A 21,624-nucleotide genomic window follows, 5' to 3' on the forward strand; every position below is an offset into this window, starting at 1 on the left:
ATTAGATTTAAAAGGTGATCGAATAGCTCCTGATTTGTAATGTCATTAATGCATTTCTTTTGAAGCAATGTTTTTAAAAAATGTACAAGTGAATAGGTTGGTTTACTTTTAAGTTTAAGTTTCCCACGTATCTCGTTAAAGTTTTGACCAATGAGGTGACTTGTTAAGTTGTGGCCAATGGGAGAGTGGACTGGTTGCTGGGAAAGAAAAGAGAGGGAAAGGTTGAAAGAAGGGAGAGGAGAGACGATAGTGGGGTTGGTGAAGGAAAAACGACCAAAGGAAACGATAAAGAGAGAACAAAACCATACCTACATAGTTTTTTTTAAGGGAAATCCTGATTTTATTTATATAAGAGAGTGTTTATTATTTCGTTAAGAAAGACCAAGTGGAGACTGAAGCTGCCGTCGCATTGTGGAGACATTCGACATCCTAGAGGTTAGCCTAGCATCGTGCAAGACTTGGAGAGAATTGCTTGTGACGATCAACGAGTTCGGGTTTCCAACGGATGTCTGTTGCTGCTACCGAGTACTGGCTGCATTGATAGCTGTGTTCGCTGTGGATCTTGTGAGGACACCTGCACGGAACTACTATATTTTGCTGAGGCATTATCTACAAGTAGTGAGTAACTACAAATGTGGGGTGGACTTCGGGACTTTATGTATGTCGTCATTTTTTTATGAGCTCCAACGCGCGCCCAGGGTTTAAGCAAGCTTGCAAATAATTTGGACATGGGTTGTGGAAAAATCATTGGGGTTTATTATTTGTATTTATTTTGATGTGATACATTGAAAATTTGATTAATATAGATCTTGAACCTTATGTCTGTTGTATTGGTGGAGTCATTTACTGTTTCATTTAATGCATGGGAAAGCATATCCTTATAATAATAACCAAGTCTATAATCATTATATCTGAAGTTAATACCCTATTTGTCATTCACCCTAGCAAGTTTACAATAGGGATTCTTATTGGAGATGTCCTTCTCACCTAATATCCCATTGCTGTTCAGATATTCTAAATAAGGTAATATTGTGAGAGTCAAATTCGAGCCTGGTGAGAGGGTTACACTTACCACCGGTACACCTGGCTATCAGCTGAGCCTTGTCTGGCAGAGAAACAGTTAATTCAGCCTCATTTACTGCCTTTTTTAAAACATAGCCGATATGGCTGACTTGCTTAAACAAATGTGGTTTCTACTTACAATTGAGATGTACAAACTATGGCATAAGGGAACGATGATCCAATAAGAGGCCGTAATCCGTAATTTTGTTTAAGACATTAATGAGCGAGCTAGGACGGATGTAGTCAATATAACTATTTGTTCAGCACTTTTGAAATGCACAGCGACAGAATTCAGAACATGGGCCATTCTTACAGTATTCTCCCTGTACACCAAGTCAGAACTTCAGGATAAATAAAGGGGGCATATAAGCAGACAATGAAAGCTCTTACAATATTAAATGATTACATTTCTCTAAAACAGCCTATAGGCTACATGTGCATCATCAAGTCAGAACAGTAAGTTACGAGAGGGAAAGGGACCAAATTATTAGGGTGAGGCACATGTGCTACTAACAGCTTACTACACAACATACACTTAGTATTACTTTCTTAGCTACAGGATACATATCTCCCTGGCAAATTACATAATTTATGCAGCACCATACAAGACATTTTTGGACTCACCTTGTTGTGCTGTGCTCACTTGAACAGGAAGGTGGTGTGGCGATCCTTCTTGTGGGCAAAATTTGTCATCAAACTTTGTCATCAAAGTCTAGCATTCTCTGGATTTATGGTGCTTTCAAGACAACTGGGAACTCTGAAAAGAACAAGGTTGAATCATGACGCCAGTGATCTTCTAGAAAGAGGCCCGAGTTCCTGACTTGGAATTCGGAGTTGGATGACCGTTCAAAACGTATTTTCCCAGTCGGAGCTAGTTTTTTTCAGAGTTCCCAGCTGTCTTGAGCTCACTGAAGTCTGAGATTTCCCAGTTCCGAGTTTCCAGTTGTTTTGAATGCGGCAGAAGTCATGCTGGATTGACAGCATGGCCAATGTATTAAACCTTTTCTGGCCCATGGTGTGTTGCGAGTGAATGTTTATCCTTTTATGCTTGGTAAAGAGACCCTTAAACCCAGACTTGGACCACACACCCTCTCCACTGAATAGCAGGCTAGTGATTGCTTTGCAAAGCTTGCAGTTAGCCACTGATTCCTCATTGTTGAATTTGCGATTTCCAACTTGTTGTGTAATGTTTATGTCCAATGGCCGTTGAGCACCGATACGTTTTATCTATAATTTATCTTCATATGACAAGGATTGAAAAAGATTTGCCAGTAGATTGTCGACTTGATTCATGATGATGACTGCTTGTCTAGCTTGCTAGCTAAGATTTTGAAAGTATAATTTTGACATGATCAGTCCAATCAAAGCTATGGTAGATATAACGTGATTTGACATCATGTTATCTGTGGCCAATAACCTTGAGCCTTCTTGGATGGGCACTTCTAATGTAAATCTGTGGCAGCACCCAAGGTGCTTGAATTTTCGAGCTCTCCTCGTATATTTTGCAATGAAGTAGTGTCCCCATGAGTGACAGAACATTGAGCCAATCACGGTGCAACTAGAGAACATTACCAACCCCTACGCTCCGTATTTTCCGCTGGCTGCCCCACCACCACAGAAAGCACTGAGCTAGGCTGAAACACCTGCATTTTGGAGCTGCCTTACTCAAGAAAGCAAAAAAGAGACCATGTTTGTATGCGGCTTTATTAACTCAAATAACTTTTTTTTTTTTTTTTTTTACATTGTTTGCAAACTGATATGTGACACGTATTAATGCCAAAATAACATGCAAAACAGGCAAAAAAATTAATAATACTTTTTTTTTGCTAAACAGGTGGGGCTCAAAACTCTGCCCCAAGTGCCCTGAATGACGGGTCGCCACTGGTAACATCAGTGGGTGGATCAACAGTGATGGGTGTAACATCAGCGCTCCATTATTGGTTAGACCGGCCATAATCAGGTGCACCGCAGGTCATCTTAAGGTTTACATAGCAGGTTAAAAGAACTAACGTAGCAGTTTAGGTTAATTAACGTAGCAGGTTAGGATAATTAACGTGGCAGGTTAGGAAAATGAGGTTAAGGTTAGGAAAAGGGTTTGCTAAAATGCTATAGTTGTCAACAATTTACTTGTTGTGCAGCCCAATCAGCCATGCAAAACATCTTGAGTGGCAACAAATCTGCCCTGTTAGCTGATTCCCTTTCCCTACACCCACTTCTGCTGATCTTCCCACTTCTGTTGACACGCACACTTTCAGACACACTCCATGTATGCAGTTACCCTTGACTCAAATGTGAGGGAAAATTATCAAGGATGTAGGGGCTAAAGAGCCCCTCCGGTGAGTCATGGGTAACTGCATACATGGAGTGTGTCTGAAAGTGGGCGTTCCAAAAGAAGTGGGTGGATCATTCAACAGCGATGGGCGTAACATCAGCGCTCCATTATTGGTTAGACCGGCCATAGTCAGGTGCACTGCGGGTCAGCTTAATATTTACATAGCAGGTTAAGAGAACTAATGTAGCAGGTTAGGATAATTAACATAGCAGGTTAGGATAATGAATGTAGCAGGTTAGGATAATTAAGGTAGCAGGTTAGGATAATTCATGTGGCAGGTTAGGAGAATGAGATTAAGGTTAGGAAAGGGGTTAGGGTTAGCTAAAATGCTACAGTTGTTAACAATCGACTCGATTAGCTGATTCGCTTTCAGATCCTCCCACTTCCGTTGACACGCCCACTTTCCGACACACTCCATGTATGCAGTTACCCATGAATCACCGGAGGGGCTCATTAGCCCCTGCCTACACCCTCGATAATTTTCATTCCCTCAGTTTTGGGAAATTTGTGCAAATGGCGAGGGGCGAGGTGAAGGGGGTGATTTGGGATTCAGCTTCTGTTCATTCCATAGAGATAGATAGAGGACTCTGGTGCCCAAAAGCCTGTTTCAGCATGGTCAGCGCCATTGAAGACTTTCCCCATTTGAAATAGGCAACTGGGTGGGATTGCCTTTGGGTTAAGGAATGATCACATAATTCCGTCCAGGTCACCAAGAGGGATCAGCCAATTAATTATATTTAAGGAAACATTCCATACCTGCAGGTGGCAGTAAATCGCCAACATTGGCTTTATACCTGTTCAAACAACACACTCTAGGTGGCAGTGTGCACCCTTTCAGTTTGTTTGCCAGCTTATAGAAGTAGTAGAAGAAGATATATTTTTAGTATTATTTTATTCCGATTTTTCAGGGTGGTGCTGCAGCACCCCTACTTCCCGCGGCTGTGTACCTCAGTGAATCAAACACAAACGTTATGAATGGCTAGGATGAACATTTCAGTACCATCCTCTCTTTGCACTCCAGTCCTCAAGAATCCCACCACAGTATTGGACGAGCTTGTACTATAAACGTATCAATGAGGTTGGTAGCCTTATGGCTATGGCTAGATAATATTTGCTACAGCTCAGTATCAGATCAAATGCCTCTCTGAATGGTTTGCATGCTTTACAGTTGGTTTAAGTTATCGTTCTGTGCATGCAGTTGTATTCAACTGGGTTTTATGGTCATGTTGTTCTTATTATCTGGCTAGCCTACCTTGATCTGCCCTTGCTTTTCGGATCTAGGTGTACGATGCAGGGGATGTGTTCGGCATCATTGCAGCTACAACAGGAAGATAAAGAAGGAGATCAAGAGAGAAAGCTAATCCTGGTGTAGAATTGTACAAAAAGTGATTGTGACAAGGGGGACTGGCTTGCAAGCCTTAGAGCCCACCAGGTGAGGGCGCTATAGTCATGATAAATAACCACCTGTTGGCTCTCATACAAGTCACCAAAGCACAGAATATGTTTTTATAAGTAAGCCTAGGTGTAAAACTATGGCAAGTGTTGTATGAAGTGGGTATACTTTTTTACACTTACAAATGTTCTTACACATCCAAGAGACATACTGGCATTTTACCTCTCTACATCTCTTCCATTCTTTGTCTGTACTGCCTCCTAATCACTTCCTCTTCTACTCCATGTCCTTTATCTCTTTTTACCTCATATCCTATAATTCCTCCATCCTCCAGTATCTTCCTGGTTGACCATGCATGGACGTACTGTGTGGAGAGCTCCAGGCAACAGCTGGAGCAGATCCCCGGCCTCCTGCCCAGGATCGATTCCCTCATGGGGGTTGACTTCCACGGAGAGGCCCCTGACCCAGACGTTGTGGAGCTGGTGCTGGAACGAATGTGGAAGTACAACCAGACCTACCAGCTGGCCCAGGGAGTACGAGTACATTCTCTCTCTCTCGCTCTTTCTCTCACACACAAATTATTGTTGTCTATCAACAATGACAAGCCACCGGGGTCTGATAACTTGAATGGAAAATGACTGAGGATAATAGCATACGATACTGCCACTCCTATTTGCTATAGCTTCAATTTAAGCCTACTAGAAAGTGTGTGCCCTCAGGCCTGGAGGATAGTAAAGCCCCCTTTACTGGCTCAAATAGCTGACCAATCAGCCTGTTACCAACCCTTAGTAAACTTTTGGAAAAAATTGTGTTTGACCAGATACAATGCTATTTTACATTAAACAAACTGACAAGACTTTCAGCACGCTTATAGGGAAGGACATTCAACAAGCACAGCACTTACACAAATGACTGATGATTGGCTGAGAGAAAATTATAATAAAAACATTGTGGGGGCTGTTTTGTTAGACTTCAGTGCGGCTTTTTACAATATGGATCTTAGTCTGCTGCTGGAGAAACGTACAGTTGAAGTCGGAAGTTTACATACACCTTAGCCAAATACATTTAAACTCAGTTTTTCGCAATTCCTGACATTTAATCCTAGTAAAAATTCCCTGTCTTATGTTAGTTAGGATCACCACTTTATTTTAAGAATGTGAAATGTCAGAATAATAGTAGAGAGAATTATTTATTTCAGCTTTTATTTCTTTCATCACATTCCCAGTGGGTCAGAAGTTTACATACACTCAATTAGTATTTGGTATCATTGCCTTTAAATTGTTTAACTTGGGTCAAACGTTTCAGGTAGCCTTCCACAAGCTTCCCACAATAAGTTGGGTGAATTTTGGCCCATTCCTCCTGACAGAGCTGGTGTAACTGAGTCAGGTTTGAAGGCCTCCTTGCTCGCACACGCCTTTTCAGTTCTGCCAACACATTTTCTATAGGATTGAGGTCAGGGCTTTGTGATGGCCACTCCAATAACTTTACTTTGTTGTCCTTAAGCCATTTTTCCACAACTTTGGAAGTATGCTTGGGGTCATTGTCCATTTGGAAGACCCATTTGCGACCAAGCTTTAACTTCCTGACTGATGTCTTGAGATGTTGCTTCAATATATCCACATAATTTTTCTTCCTCATGATGCCATCTATTTTGTGAAGTGCACAAGTCCCTCCTGCAGCAAAGCACCTCCACAGCATGATGCTGCCACCCCCGTGCTTCACGGTTGGGATGGGGCTCTTCGGCTTGCAAGCCTTACCCTTTTTCCTCCAAACATAACGATGGTCATTATGGCCAAACAGTTCTATTTTTGTTTCATCAGATCAGAGGACATTTCTCCAAAAAGTACGATCTTTGTCCCCATGTGCAGTTGCAAACCGTAGTCTGGCTTTTTTATGGCGGTTTTGGAGCAGTGGCTTTTTCATTGCTGAGCGGCCTTTCAGGTTATGTCGATATAGGACTTGTTTTACTGTGGATATAGATACTTTTGTACCTGTTTCCTCCAGCATCTTCACAAGGTCCTTTGCTGTTGTTCTGGGATTGATTTGCACTTTTCACACCAAAGTACATTCATCTCTAGAAGACAGAACGCGTCTCCTTCCTGAGCGGTATGACAGCTGCGTGGTCCCATGGTGTTTATACTTGCATACTATTGTTTGAACAGATGAACGTGGTACCTTCAGGCATTTGGAAATTGCTCCCAAGGATGAACCAGACCAGGCTGATTTCTTTTGATTTTCCCATCATGTCAAGCAAAGAGGCACTGAGTTTGAAGGTAGGCCTTGAAATACATCCACAGGTACACCTCCAATTGACTCAAATGATGTCAATTAGCCAATCAATCAGAAGCTTCTAAAGCCATGCCATCATTTTCTGGAATTTCCCAAGCTGTTTAAAGGCACAGTCAACTTAGTGTATGTAAACTTCTGACCCACTGGAATTGTGAAACAGGGAATTATAAGTGAAATAATTGGTCTGTAAACAATCGTTGGATAAAATACTTGTGTCATGCACAAAGTAGATGTCCTAACCGACTTGCCAAAACTATAGTTTGTTAACACGAAATTTGTGGAGTGGTTGAAAAACGAGTTTTAATGACTCCAACCTAAGTGTACGTAAACTTCCGACTTCAACTGTATGTGTTATGGCTTTACACCCCCTGCTATATTGTGGATAAATAGTGACCTGTCTAAGAGAACACAGGAGGTGTTCTCTCCAACATAATCCAGGTAGAATCAGGAATTCCCCAGAACAGCCTTACCTTTTTCAATCTTTACTAACGACATGCCACTGGCTTTGAGTAAAGCCAGTGTGTCTATGTATGCGGATGACTCAACACTATACAGTGAGGGAAAAAAGTATTTGATCCCCTGCTGATTTTGTACGTTTGCCCACTGACAAATAAATTATCAGTCTATAATTTTAATGGTAGGTTCATTTGAACAGTGAGAGACAGAATAACAACAACAAAAATCCAGAAAAACGCATGTCAAAAATGTTTTAAATTGATTTGCATTTTAATGAGGGAAATAAGTATTTGACCCCCTCTCAATCAGAAAGATTTCTGGCTCCCAGGTGTGTTTTATACAGGTAACAAGCTGAGATTAGGAGCTCCTAATCTCAGTTTATTACCTGTATAAAAGACACCTGTCCACAGAAGCAATCAATCAATCAGATTCCAAACTCTCCACCATGGCCAAGACCAAAGTGTTCTCCAAGGATGTCAGGGACAAGATTGTAGACCTACACAAGGCTGGAATGGGCTACAAGACCATTGCCAAGCAGCTTGGTGAGAAGGTGACAACAGTTGGTGCGATTATTCGCAAATGGAAGAAACACAAAATAACTGTCAATCTCCCTCGGCCTGGAGTTGCAATCTCACCTCGTGGAGTTGTAATGTTCATGAGAACAGTGAGGAATCAGCCCAGTACTACAGGGGAGGACCTTGTCAATGATCTCAAGGCAGCTGGGACCATAGTCACCAAGAAAACAATTGGTAACACACTACGCCGTGAAGGACTGAAATCCTGCAGCGCCCGCAAGGTCCCCCTGCTCAAGAAAGCACATATACATGCCCGTCTGAAGTTTGCCAATGAACATCTGAATGATTCAGAGGAGAACTGGGTGAAAGTGTTGTGGTCAGATGAGACCGAAATGGAGCTCTTCGGCATCAACTCAACTCACCGTGTTTGGAGGAGGACGAATGTTGCCTATGACCCAAGAACACCATCCCCACCGTCAAACATGGAGGTGGAAACATTATGCTTTGGGGGTGTTTTTCTGCTAAGGGGACAGGACAACTTCACCGCATCAAAGGGACGATGGACAGGGCCATGTACCGTCAAATCTTGGGTGAGAACCTCCTTCCCTCAGCCAGGGCATTGAAAATGGGTCGTGGATGGGTATTCCAGCATGACAATGACCCAAAACACACGGCCAAGGCAACAAAGGAGTGGCTCAAGAAGAGGCACATTAAGGTCCTGGAGTGGCCTAGCCAGTTTCCAGACCTTAATCCCATAGAAAATGAGCTGAAGGTTTGAGTTGCCAAACATCAGCCTCGAAACCTTAATGACTTGGAGAAGATCTGCAAAGAGGAGTGGGACAAAATCCCTCCTGAGATGTGTGCAAACCTGGTGGCCAACTACAAGAAACGTCTGACCTCTGTGATTGCCAACAAGGGTTTTGCCACCAAGTACTAAGTCATGTTTTGCAGAGGGGTCAAATACTTATTTCCCTCATTAAAATGCAAATCAATTTATAACATTTTCCAGTTTTTCTGGATTCTGTTGTTGTTATTCTGTCTCTCACTGTTCAAATAAACCTACCATTAAAATTATAGACTGATCATTTCTTTGTCAGTGGGCAAACGTACAAAATCAGCAGGGGATCAAATAATTTTTTCCCTCACTGTACATGTCAGCTACTACAGCGACTGAAATTACCTCAACACTTAACAAAGAGCTGCAGTTAGTTTCAGAATGGGTGGCTAGGAATAAGTTAGTCCTAAATATTTCAAAAACTAAAAGCATTGTATTTGGGACAAATCATTCACTAAACCCTAAACTAAATCTTGTAATGAATAATGTGGAAATTGAGCAAGTTGAGGTGACTAAACTGCTTGGAGTAACCCTGGATTGTAAACTGTCATGGTCAAAACATATTGATACAACAGTAGCTAAAATGGGGATAAATCAGTCCATAATAATAATAATTAATAATAATAATAATAATAATAAAGCAATGCTCTGCCTTCTTAACAACACTATCAACAAGGCAGGTCCTACAGGCACTCGTTTTGTCGCACCTGGACTACTGTTCAGTCGTATGGTCAGGTGCCACAAAGAGGGACTTAGGAAAATTACAATTGGCTCAGAGGAGGGCAGCACGGCTGGCCCTTAAATGTACACGGGGAGCTGACATTAAATGATATGCATGTCAATCTCACATGGCTCAAAGTGGAGGAGAGATTGATTTCATCACTACTTGTTTTTGTAAGAAGTGTTGACAAGCTGAATGCACCGAGCTGTTTGTTTAAACTACTAGCACACAGCTCAGACACCCATGCATACCCCACAAGACATGCCACCAGAGGTCTCTTCACAATCCCCAAGTCCAGAACAGACTATGGGAGGCGCACAGTACTACATAGAGCCATGACTACATGGAACTCTATTCCACATCAGGTAACTGATGCAAGCAGTAGAATCAGATTTGAAAAAACTGATAAAAATACATTTTATGGAACAGCGGGGACTGTGAAGAGACACACACACAGGTACAGACACAAACGCTAGCACACGCACTCAACACAAGTACATTGTAATATTGTTGTATGGTGGTATTATACATTTTGTATTGTAGATATGTAGTGGTGTAATAATGTTATATGATGTACTGTATCTTTTGTTTTATGTGTGATGTAAGTGCATTAATGTGTTTGGACGCCAGGAAGGGTAGCTGCTGCTTTGGCAACAGCTAATGGGGATCCCTAATAAATACACACTTTTTTCTCTCTCTCTCTAACCTCCCGTGTGTATGTCCAGTCAGCGAAGGAAGAAATGCCATCTGCTACATCATGGATGAGTTTGGCTCCCAGATGCAGCACTCTGACCAGCCTACCTGTTGCATGGCCCCCTTCTTCTACACACAGGGCCTACACTGTGCTCTGGCCTCTCACAGACCTGCAGGAGGGAGGTATAGACACTCATGAGCGTGTGCATATATATACACACACACATATTCAGAGTGTAGGGCTCTGAGTCTTGATGAATACTGAGAACAAAACGACAAACACTCCAATTCAAGATTTTATAAATGACCAGCCGTGAAGAGTTGTATACGAGTAGCATACAAGCTTTAACACACATGGATTTCAATCACCACTTGATATACATTAGAGAGAGGGGAGTCTCCTCAACCTATGGAATCCATGCAATAGTAATCATAATAAATCTCAATGACAGAAGGAAACTAAATGTGTTATGTACACCAGATAAAGATGTTCTAATGACTGATCATTAACCAGATGCTCTCTTGGACACGATGTTCTAATGACTGGTTATTAACCAGACGCTCTCTTGGACAAGATGTTCTAATGACTGAACATTAACCAGATGCTCTCTTGGACAAGATGTTCTAATGACTGATCATTAACCAGATGCTCTCTTGGACAAGATGTTCTAATGACTGATCATTAACCAGATGCTCTCTTGGACAAGATGTTCTAATGACTGATCATTAACTAGATGCTCTCTTGGACAAGATGTTCTAATGACTGGTCATTAACCAGATGCTCTCTTGGACAAGATGTTCTAATGACTGGTCATTAACCAGATGCTCTCTTGGACAAGATGTTCTAATGACTGATCATTAACTAGATGCTCTCTTGGACAAGATGTTCTAATGACTGAAGTATTTAACCAGACAATGACCTTCCCTCTATTCAATTTGGAACAGAGGGGGAAGCTGTTTCACCATTGCCACTCACGTTACAAACCAACAGGTATAGAAGTACAGATGGTGAAACATATACATCCACCAGACTATAGTGGTTAATACCCATCAACAGACACTGTCACATACACACAGTCGATCGGTCACATTCACACACGCACATGCATGAACATGACACACACACACACACACACAAAAGCTAACACACACACTCCTAGTCACATGCATTCATACAAACAAACTTGCGTACATACACACACACAGAGAGACACACAGACACACACACACAAACATACTCTAACAAACCTCAGCTAGTTAATCAGAAGAGATTCAGGACTAAGTATTTTAGCCCCTTGCAGCAACATCATGTGGCCTGTCCTTTTAGAAAAAATTATCAAAGTTAGTGTCTGGGTTTTATTGACCAGAGGCAATCACCACATGGAACTCCATATATAATAACTAAATGGGGGTTTTACTAGCTTTTTAATCAAACTTATCACCCAATTGGATGTGCATGGAGGAGACACTGGCCTGGTTGTGTGAATGACTGTTAGGTTTTGTTAGTTTTGGTCTTAAGCAAGGATTGTTTTGGCTGTTCGTGCGCACAATACTTTCTTTGAAAGAAACCCGAAGTTCGGTCATTGGTCAACAGTAGGGATTCTTCAATGAAGTGTTTGTTGTCATTCAACAATAGGCAACTCTTTCGTGCACATTTTTTTACTTGAGAAATACTGCACCAAACAGTTAATGTAAAATTGCGCAACTAAAATCTGCTCTGGTGAGGTGAACCGTGGCCTTAGACACTGTGGTGTCAGCCAAACGCAACAGACTCAGAGAGAGCACCATAAAGCCCATACACATCTAGTCAAAATATCACATTAGGACGTGAACACTATGGACACAGCAGTTAGATATAGCTTGATATAATAAGTACAGTGGGGGAAAAGTATTTAGTCAGCCACCAATTGTGCAAGTTCTCCCACTTACAGTTTTTTACAATCACTTTGGCACTAATTTCAGAACCTTGACGTCATTTTTCAAAACTCTAGACGCAAAACTCAAAACGGTCATCACTTGTAACACAGGCTGTCCAATGTTCAAAACATTGCATTGTGCATTCATATCTGTAAAGAAATCTTGCACTTGCACAATCATTGGTTCAAAAAACTAATGTATTGTGAAATACCAATGAAACGTTAATTTAGATCACCCACACACAAGCAACCGATAGTTTCACTGTGTCATTGTACGAACAATCATTAAATATTGTAGTACAAAATAGGTGATACATGTTTCATTATGGTACTACATGTAAATACATCCCTGTAAAAGTACTGCAGTAGTAGAGAGAATACTACAGACACAGTGGAATCATTGAACAAAATCTTAAATATATTGATGAAAAACAATACAGTACTGTAAAACATCAAATGAAGTGTTCCTCAACTTGCTTGCTTGTACTGTAAAAAGCAAAACATAGGAGTGATTACTGTACTTCTAGATTTTCATCAACTCTGTCTTGTGGATTTGGCCACAAGTTCTCATCTACATCACAATGGATGTTTTCATTAGCCAAACATCTTGGAAAAAACCTTCAGGCATGGCGAATCCTGACACTGGTCTGCCGTGATGTCATTGCATGCGTCATCCATGGCCTGGAGAAGAGTGACTTGTTCATGAGGGCGCCTATCATAAACCTTCCATCTCCATGTGGAGAAAAATTCCTCAATCGGGTTAAGGAAAGGGAGAGTATGGGGGGTAAATACAGGGTGGTAAATTGTGCATGGGCCTGAAACCATGCTTGCACCATATGAGCATGGTGGAACCTGACATTATCCCACACAATGACATAGGTCACGCCATCAGCTCTACAGACCTGATCGAGCTCATCAAGGAAGGTTACAAGGAGAGCTGCATTATATGATCCAATACGAGGTCTGCGTCCCACCACACCATCTTCTGATATAGCCACACACATGGTAATGTTGGCCCCACGTTGTCCAGGTACTTGGATGGTTGCCCGCTGGCCAATGAAATTCCAAACCTCTCCTCCTTGTCTGGGCCAGGTTAAAGCCTGCCTCATCCAAATATATGAATTTTTGATGGTTGTCATCAGCATCCAGCTCCATCACCCTCTAAAAATACATTTTGGAAAGAGATTTACTGATTACTGTACAATGTAGAATTATTAGGGAATTTTATTACAACAGCCATCTTGAAACTGAACATACCTGAACATACTCAGTCCTCATTTGTTTCACTCTGTCTGCATTTCTTTCAAAAGGCACACGGTATAGTTGTTTTAAAGACACCTGGTGCCTTTTCAGCATGCGTGCAATAGTCGGCAAACTTATGGATTCCACATTGTTAAACATGTCTTCATTGTCCAAGATATACTGGCGAAATTCTGTAAGGCGATTATCATTTCTGGCCCGAACCAAATCGACCACAGCCTGCTCTTGTTGGTCAGTCAGAATTTTGCCTCTGCCTCCCCTATTTGGCCTAGTCTCAATTCTACAGGGAACATTACAGTAAGAAGACACTTGGTCACATCACCTACTCTGTGATACACATTGGTATGCAGTCATTTGACAATTGAGAGTAGCATAATGTTTAGTGCATGCTGACGATTTACCGGTTCTCATTGCGGAAAGTTCTGATTATTGAGGCCACGGTTGACCTTCTGAGGTTTGGTTGTATCATTGTAGCCGCCTCAGTCATTGTCATGCCATGATTTATGACATGGTCTACAACTATTGCTCGGATTTCATTGGACACTCTTTGCTGTTGCTGCCGCTGTCTTGGTCCGTGGCCTTGTCCTCTACCACGTTCCCCACACCTCTCAAAGCGAGGCCCACGACCACCTCTCAGAAGGGGTGCTTGTCCCCTGCCATTCCTTTGACCAACACGTCTTCCTCGTCTTCCTCCCACCACTGCTTGACCTCTATTGTGACCTGGATCACCTGCCGGCTCCATGTTACAGTACGTATCGCTATGTTGTTGCAAGTGGATCCCAATCAAGTGTTGATATACTCGTTCCACAATGTGAAGTCAATCATCAGTAACGAGTTGGCAGAATTGGACAAGCAATTACAAGGGCCTGCATCCATACAGTGCAGTACTGTCAATACTGTAAATAGTCTGATAAGGTGGTACATGGGACCATAGAAACGGTGTCTGATAAAGAATGATGATGAAATATTACATCCATAGATAATGTAGTCTAATTGGTTCATGCTCCACGCTAATTGGTGACAATGAATCTCGTTATCTTGAAACTTTCATGATCTAAACATGGAATATTGTTTGTCTGTTTCCATACAACTATGCATTAAGAGTAATGCAACAGTTACTTATCATTTTGAGCAGTTGTATCAATTGATAGTTGGATAATTGTAATGAAATGAATAGACACTCATCTGAAATGTAATGTGTGAATTGCCTTTTGAAATAGTGGTACTATGATGTTAAGTTGTGTCATATTGAACAGGTGATTTTTGTTAAATGAACAAATGATCTTAGTTTTATGTGTATTGTATCCAAGCAATTGAAAAAAGTGTTAGAGTTTTGAAAAATGTGCATTTTGATCATTGGAAGAAGTTACAGGTCTGTGAGAGCCAGAAATCTTGCTTGTTTGTAGGTGACCAAATACTTATTTTCCACCATAATTTGCAAATAAATTCATTAAAAATCCTACATTGTGATTTTCTGGATTTATTTTTCTCATTTTGTTTATCATAGTTGGCGTGTACCTATGATGAAAATTACAGGCCTCTCTCATCTTTTTAAGTGGGAGAACTTGCACAATTGTTGGCTGACTAAATACTTTTTTTCCCCACTGTATTGTGTTGACTAGGACTATTGTTGAAAAGTGTGTGTGTGTATACGTGCATGCACATGTGTGTATTTATGCCTGTGTGTATGTGTGTCTCCCAGGTGGTGTGTAAGTACCTGGAGGATCTGATGCTGTTTGAGAGGGAGGAGGTGGGGATGGTGAAGTTTGATATACACACACACGCGCCTCCCCTCAACTGCTGCAGAAAGTGGAGTCGCCTGTAACGCTCGCTTTTCAGTCATGAAAAAATCTCAATCTCACCCGTTTGTTTGACTGTCTGAGGGAGCAAGAGGAGACACTCTACCAATGATAGACTACTTACTAACTCAGGTTTGATCACTAGGTTCTCCTTTCATCTGTGGTGCTGCTTTCCTGTGCTAGTCTACAAATGCTATGCTATATGTTGGCTGATATACTGATAGATTGTAAATAATTGCTTTACTGTGATTAAGTTTAAGTGGAGGAGGACGGGCTCATTGTAATGGCTGGAATGGAATTAATGGAACGGAGTCAAACATGTGGTTTCCATTTGTTTGATACCATTCCATTAATTCCATTCCAGACATTACAATGAGCCCATCCTCCTATAGCTCCTGCCACCAGCCTCCTCTGGTTAGGCTTTAAGCCTTTGGGATGTTTTGATGTATAAAGTCATAGTATGAGAAGAGAAAAGGGTGGCTGCATGTTAGTGAGCATGTTTGGGGAAGTGTACTCCTTGTGACCGGAGACCCACGATATGCTATCTGGCGCAACAGCAAGATGTCTATAAAAAATAAAATAAAAAAAGAATCCAACATGTTTATTACATAACAGTATTACATGTTGATTAAATAAAGTTGTTTACAGAGCAAAATTACTGTAGGTTTCAGATTACACATGACATTCTATGCTCTCGTGTTTGCCTACAGTGCTGCCTGCATATAATATTCTAATATTTATCTAATCATCTTCTACTGGCCCCTTCAGCCCAACTTTTCCCCAACATCAAAGTCTAGCATTGTTATTGTAATCTTGCGATTATTTTACTTGAGATAAATCCAAGCATTTGGCACTCTTTAAATACGTTCCTGTGAGAGTATCTACTTGATCACAGGATAAAACACAATAATTGTCTAATACACATTACCAAAATATTTTATGAACGTTAGAATACATTATTTTTTGCCATTGCTTACGGGGAGCTTAAGGAGACATATCATCAATTTTGTAGACATCTGGATGAAGGTGTTGAGGTTCAATGAAAAGGGGTTCATGACAAATCTTAGCCAGCTAGCATATTTCTAATATAATTAACTAATGTTTGTTACTGGTAATACATTACACATATTGTATAATACAACAAGGATCTTGCCGTCTTTGCTCCCTTGGGAAAAGGGGATGATTGTCATTTATTCTAGTCTGCTACTAAGGTTTTTTATTTTCTTTGAAAGATGTAACATATTTCTTTGAAAAAAGTAGCATAACAAGCTACAAGGTACTTATTACTACATGCAATACCAGGTAAAAACCAGCTGAAACAAGGCTGTAAAAAAAGGTATTTCTTATAAGTAGGCTGAATCAGCTCTACAGCATATGAGTGAATAAATCATTCAGGATCAGGAAGTAGTAATACTCAGTGCTGTAGGCATGTATGATCTCTAGACCAGACTGAGGGTACTCCAGAACAGTAGTAATACTCAGTGCTGTAGGCCTACCTGTATGATCTCTAGACGGGACTGAGGGTACTCCAGAACAGTAGTAATACTCAGTGTTGTAGGCTTACCTGTATGATCTCTAGACCAGACTGAGGGTACTCCAGAACAGTAGTAATACTCAGTGCTGTAGGCCTACCTGTATGATCTCTAGACCAGACTGAGGGTACTCCAGAACAGTAGTAATACTCAGTGCTGTAGGCCTACCTGTATGATCTCTAGACCAGACTGAGGGTACTCCAGAACAGTAGTAATACTCAGTGCTGTAGGCCTACCTGTATGATCTCTAGACCAGACTGAGGGTACTCCAGAACAGTAGTAATACTCTGTGCTGTAGGCCTACCTGTATGATCTCTAGCCCAGGCTGAGGGTACTCCAGAACAGGAAGCTTCTCATCAATGTTCATCAGACCAATCTCACCTGGGTCCGCCCCCTGACTCACCAGATACACCACCTCCTGAAGGAGACTGGTACCTGGGAGAGAGAGGGGGGAGGTGGGGGAGAGATGGTGAGAGGAGGGAGGGGGAGAGGAGGTAGAGAGAATCAAGAGGAAAGGGTAAATGGTTAGTCGTTAGTCAAAATGTAAAATGACACCAATGAGGGAAATATTCACATCCCAAACTAAATCAGTATACTGCTATGTTTAGGAAACATTTACCAAACTGTATATCCCTTTCCAAATCTTGTCTTTGTCAATGTGTGACATGTCAGCCTTTAGCATCTCCTACTGTCTGTGACAGAGACTTGCCCTACAGTAGCGTAGGACAAGAGATTTCACAGCTATGCCAACCTCACGCCCCAAATGATTTATGTGGCTTCCATGAACCCTCTCTTACAGGGAAACAAACACTGTTTCTGTGAAGTAGAGATCAGATACTAGACAGCCTGTACAATTGACTCAGACTCAATGATGGTTATTGTGCGTATAAGCTCCAGAGGCAATGATACACCACATCAAATTCCACAGAATCAGCAAGTCCCACAGAATCCATGTATCCCACACATTACAATTAACAATAATGTCTCTCAGTAGTCATGATGTCTTACTGGAAACCAAGTCTCAGAACAGAGCCCAGTGGCACTGACCACACTCAAAGAAAATAGGAATTTCAAGATAATCCAGCAGTTTGCTTCACTGGAATTGGCTTCATGTGATCGAGGCTTGTGAAGTAATGACAGGCCACATAATGTCCCACAAAATGAATGGCTGTCTGCCATAACCATGTCTAATACTGTCTTTAGGGACATCAGGTTTTGAGCTTGCACTGGGGACACGATGTACAAAGCTTACAATATAGAGTCTAATAAGATCATCTTTGGGTCCATGAAAAATGCTACATAAAACCCAAGTATTATTATTATTAGAGTGACGAGTTGTGTGTAGGGCTGGGCGATATAGCCAAAATGTATTTAATGTTTCTAGTGGTAGCCTAGCGGTTAAGAGCGTTGTGCCAGTAACCGAAAGGTCGCTGGTTTGAATCCCAGAGACAACTAGGTAAAAAATCTGTCCCTAATCGCTCTGGATAAAAGCGTCTGCTAAATGACTAAAATGTAATTGAGTAGTTGTTGTGAAGGGGTGCACTCCTACAGGACTCCAAATGTTCACGCTCCTTCCCTCCACTCCTGAATCCCCTCTCCTCTGCATTTTTCACTCCTGTTTCCCCATATAAGCAGCATATCAATCCTTTGTGCATGATATGATGATGTAAGTGCCTTTATATTATTATATAGTCTTGTAGATGTAAGTGTTAATCATGTTATATATCTATGCCCTCAATTTATGCTAATGTTATGCTAATGGTCTGTTCTAGTTATGTTTAGTCCTGGCAGCCTCCTAAATTTATAGATGTTATATGTCCATTTCCTTTAGTCACCTGACACTACTTTGACATGTCAAGCACCTTTATGTTAATGTGTTCCTAATGTTTCCCTTTTGTATCTCCCTTCCAGACCACCACATCCTTCTTACCCCCACACGGCTCTATTTCCATGTTACGGCTTGTTTACGGAAGAGGTGATGCTGGAGATGATGAAGTTTAAATTTTTTGAAATGTCTCTTTATAACAGTGTACAGTAAGTATATTTTGCATTTGTACAATTATTTTTGTTGTGTTATGAAAGTAGAAGGCTTTATGATTCTAGACCCTTATCGCAATTGAGAACCGATTCACGTTTAGTTGGAGTATTTGGCTGTTTTGGCTGCCAGAGCCAGTTTACCTCTGAACATAACATTTGAGGCTCAAGGTCCTTGGACGTTAAAGGAGTAGGCTAGCCTACACTCCTTAACAGGTAAAATTGGGTGACCCCAATCCCTTCTACCCTCAAAGGCCTTATACTGCATTCGTAACTAAGTGTGAAGTGGGAATTTAACACATATGGCTGGGAGAAAATCCACTTCAACGGCCCTCCAACTGGTAATTACTAGTGGGAAACTCGTCTATCACTTCTCCCACATCTTTACCTCTGATGTCACCTATTAAGGAAATGACCTCGATAACAGCATTTTCGGCAATTAACCATTAACACTTGTGGGAATTGGCCTATATGGAAGGGGATAAATTGAAATGTTTCTTATAGAAGAAATTTGAAAAGCATATGCATAACCATGGTAGCAATTGAAAGTGAACAGTTTGGAGATTATGTGAAAATTATTAGACTAATGTTGAGGAAACAACAGTTCACCTGACACAAAGGTGAATCCAAACTGTTGATTTTATGTGCATTTTACATTTACTGTACTTTACACCGCATTTGTTGATGATGAAATGTTATACTCTGTATACATTCAGTAACATGATAAGAATATTCCTGGGAAATGTGGGGTAGGTGGAACATAAGACAAAAACATGACAAGGGTTTGAGTGAGAAGACTAATTGGTGTCTCCAAGTGGCCACACACCTCTCCAAAGTGTGCATATTTCCTAAGTAATTTCAATGTGCTTTCATGACTCAAGTCTTAAACTATAAGGTACTTTTTTAGCTGTGCAGTCGAGGAACTAGAGCAAGCTCACTTGTAGTTGTTTTGTTTGGAACACAACCCTGCATCCCCACCGTCACACAATTACTGTTGTTGTTTACACAATCCAAAAACGGTCCATTATAAATCGCAATCTGGGTCAGCTTGTTCTATTGGCAACATTTATTTACATAAGTATTCAGACCCTTTGCTATGAGACTAAAAATTTAGCTCAGGTGCATCCTGTTTCCATTGATCATCCTTGAGATGTGTCTACAACATGATTGGAGTCCACCTGTGGTAAATTCAATTGATTGGACATGAATTGGAAAGGCACACACCTGTCTATATAAGGTCCCACAGTTGACAGTGCATGTCAGAGCAAAAACCCAAGCCATGAGGTCGAAGGAATTGTCCGTAGAGCTTGGAAACAGGATTGTGACGAGACACAGATCTGGGGAAGGGTATCAAAAAATGTCTGCAGCATTAAAGGTCCCCAAGAACACAGTGGCCTCCATCATTCTTAAATGGAAGAAGTTTGGAACCACCAAGACTCTTCCTAGAGCTGGCCGCCCGGCCAAACTAAGCAATTGGGGAAGAAGGGCCTTGGTCAGGGAGGTGAACAAGAACCCGATGGTCACTTTGACAGAGCTCCAGAGTTCCTCTGTGGAGATAAGAGAACATTCCAGAAGGACAACCATCTCTGCAGCACTCCACCAATCAGGCCTTTATGGTAGAGTGGCCAGACGCAAGCCACTCCTCAGTAAAAGGCACATGACAGCCGACTTGAAGTTTGCCAAAAGGCACCTAAAGGACTCTCAGACCATGAGAAACAAGATTCTCTGGTTTGATGAAACCAAGATTGAACTCTTTGGCCTGAATGCCAAGTGTCACTTCTGGAGGAAACCTGGCACCATCCCTACGGTGAAGCATGGTTGTGGCAGCATCATGCTGTGGGAATGTTTTTCAGCGGCAGGGACTGGGAGACTAGTTAGGATCGAGGGAAAGATGAACGGAGCAAAGTACAGAGTGATCCTTGATGAAAACCTGCTCCAGAGTGCTCAGGACCTCAGACTGGGGCGTAGGTTCACCTCCCAACAGGACAACGACCCTAAGCACACAGCCAAGACAACACTGTGGCTTCGGGACAAGTATCTGAATGTCCTTCAGTGGCCCAGCCAGAGCCCGGACTTGAACCCAATCGAACATCTCTGGAAAGACCTGAAAATAGCTGTGCAGCGACGCTCCCCATCCAACCTGACAGAGCTTGAGAGGATCTGCAGAGAAGAATGGTAGAAACTCCCCAAATACAGGCGTGCCAAGCTTGTAGCGTCATACCCAAGAAGACTCGAGGTTGTAATCGATGCCAAAGGTCCTTCAACAAAGTAAATGGTCTGAATATTTATGTAAATGTAATATTTATTTATCTATTTAACAAACCTCACTGAACAGTTACAATGTATTTTTTATGTTTGGGCAAAGATCGCTGGGAAATATGCAAAAACTGTCCAATGATAGGCTAGTAATTTTTGGCCACCTGTGTGAAGGTCATTCAAGTTCATCTTTTGTGTTGTATTTCAACATTTCATGTTAAGCTTGTACACTGCCCATTCTAAAGCCTTTCTATTGGTTGTCTTCAGGTAAAGATCAAAATAACATCAACCCAAGCAGCTGCCATGGGACATTGTCTTGCTAAAGCAACCAGGGGCGCAACTTTGGCTTTAGAAGTGGGGGGGGCATAACTTTGCAGGGGGGTCCTCCCATTTTTTGGGGCATCTAAAGCTCATTTCCTGCATTTCTACACAATCTAATATGACCCATGGCCCTTCTAGCTGTCTCTATTTAGAACAACAAAAAGTAAACAAAAATGCCCACAGTCATCAAGCTAGGTAAGAGATCATTAT

Source organism: Coregonus clupeaformis, chromosome 28 (assembly GCF_020615455.1).
Source record: "Coregonus clupeaformis isolate EN_2021a chromosome 28, ASM2061545v1, whole genome shotgun sequence".
Taxonomy (NCBI): Eukaryota; Metazoa; Chordata; class Actinopteri; order Salmoniformes; family Salmonidae; genus Coregonus; species Coregonus clupeaformis.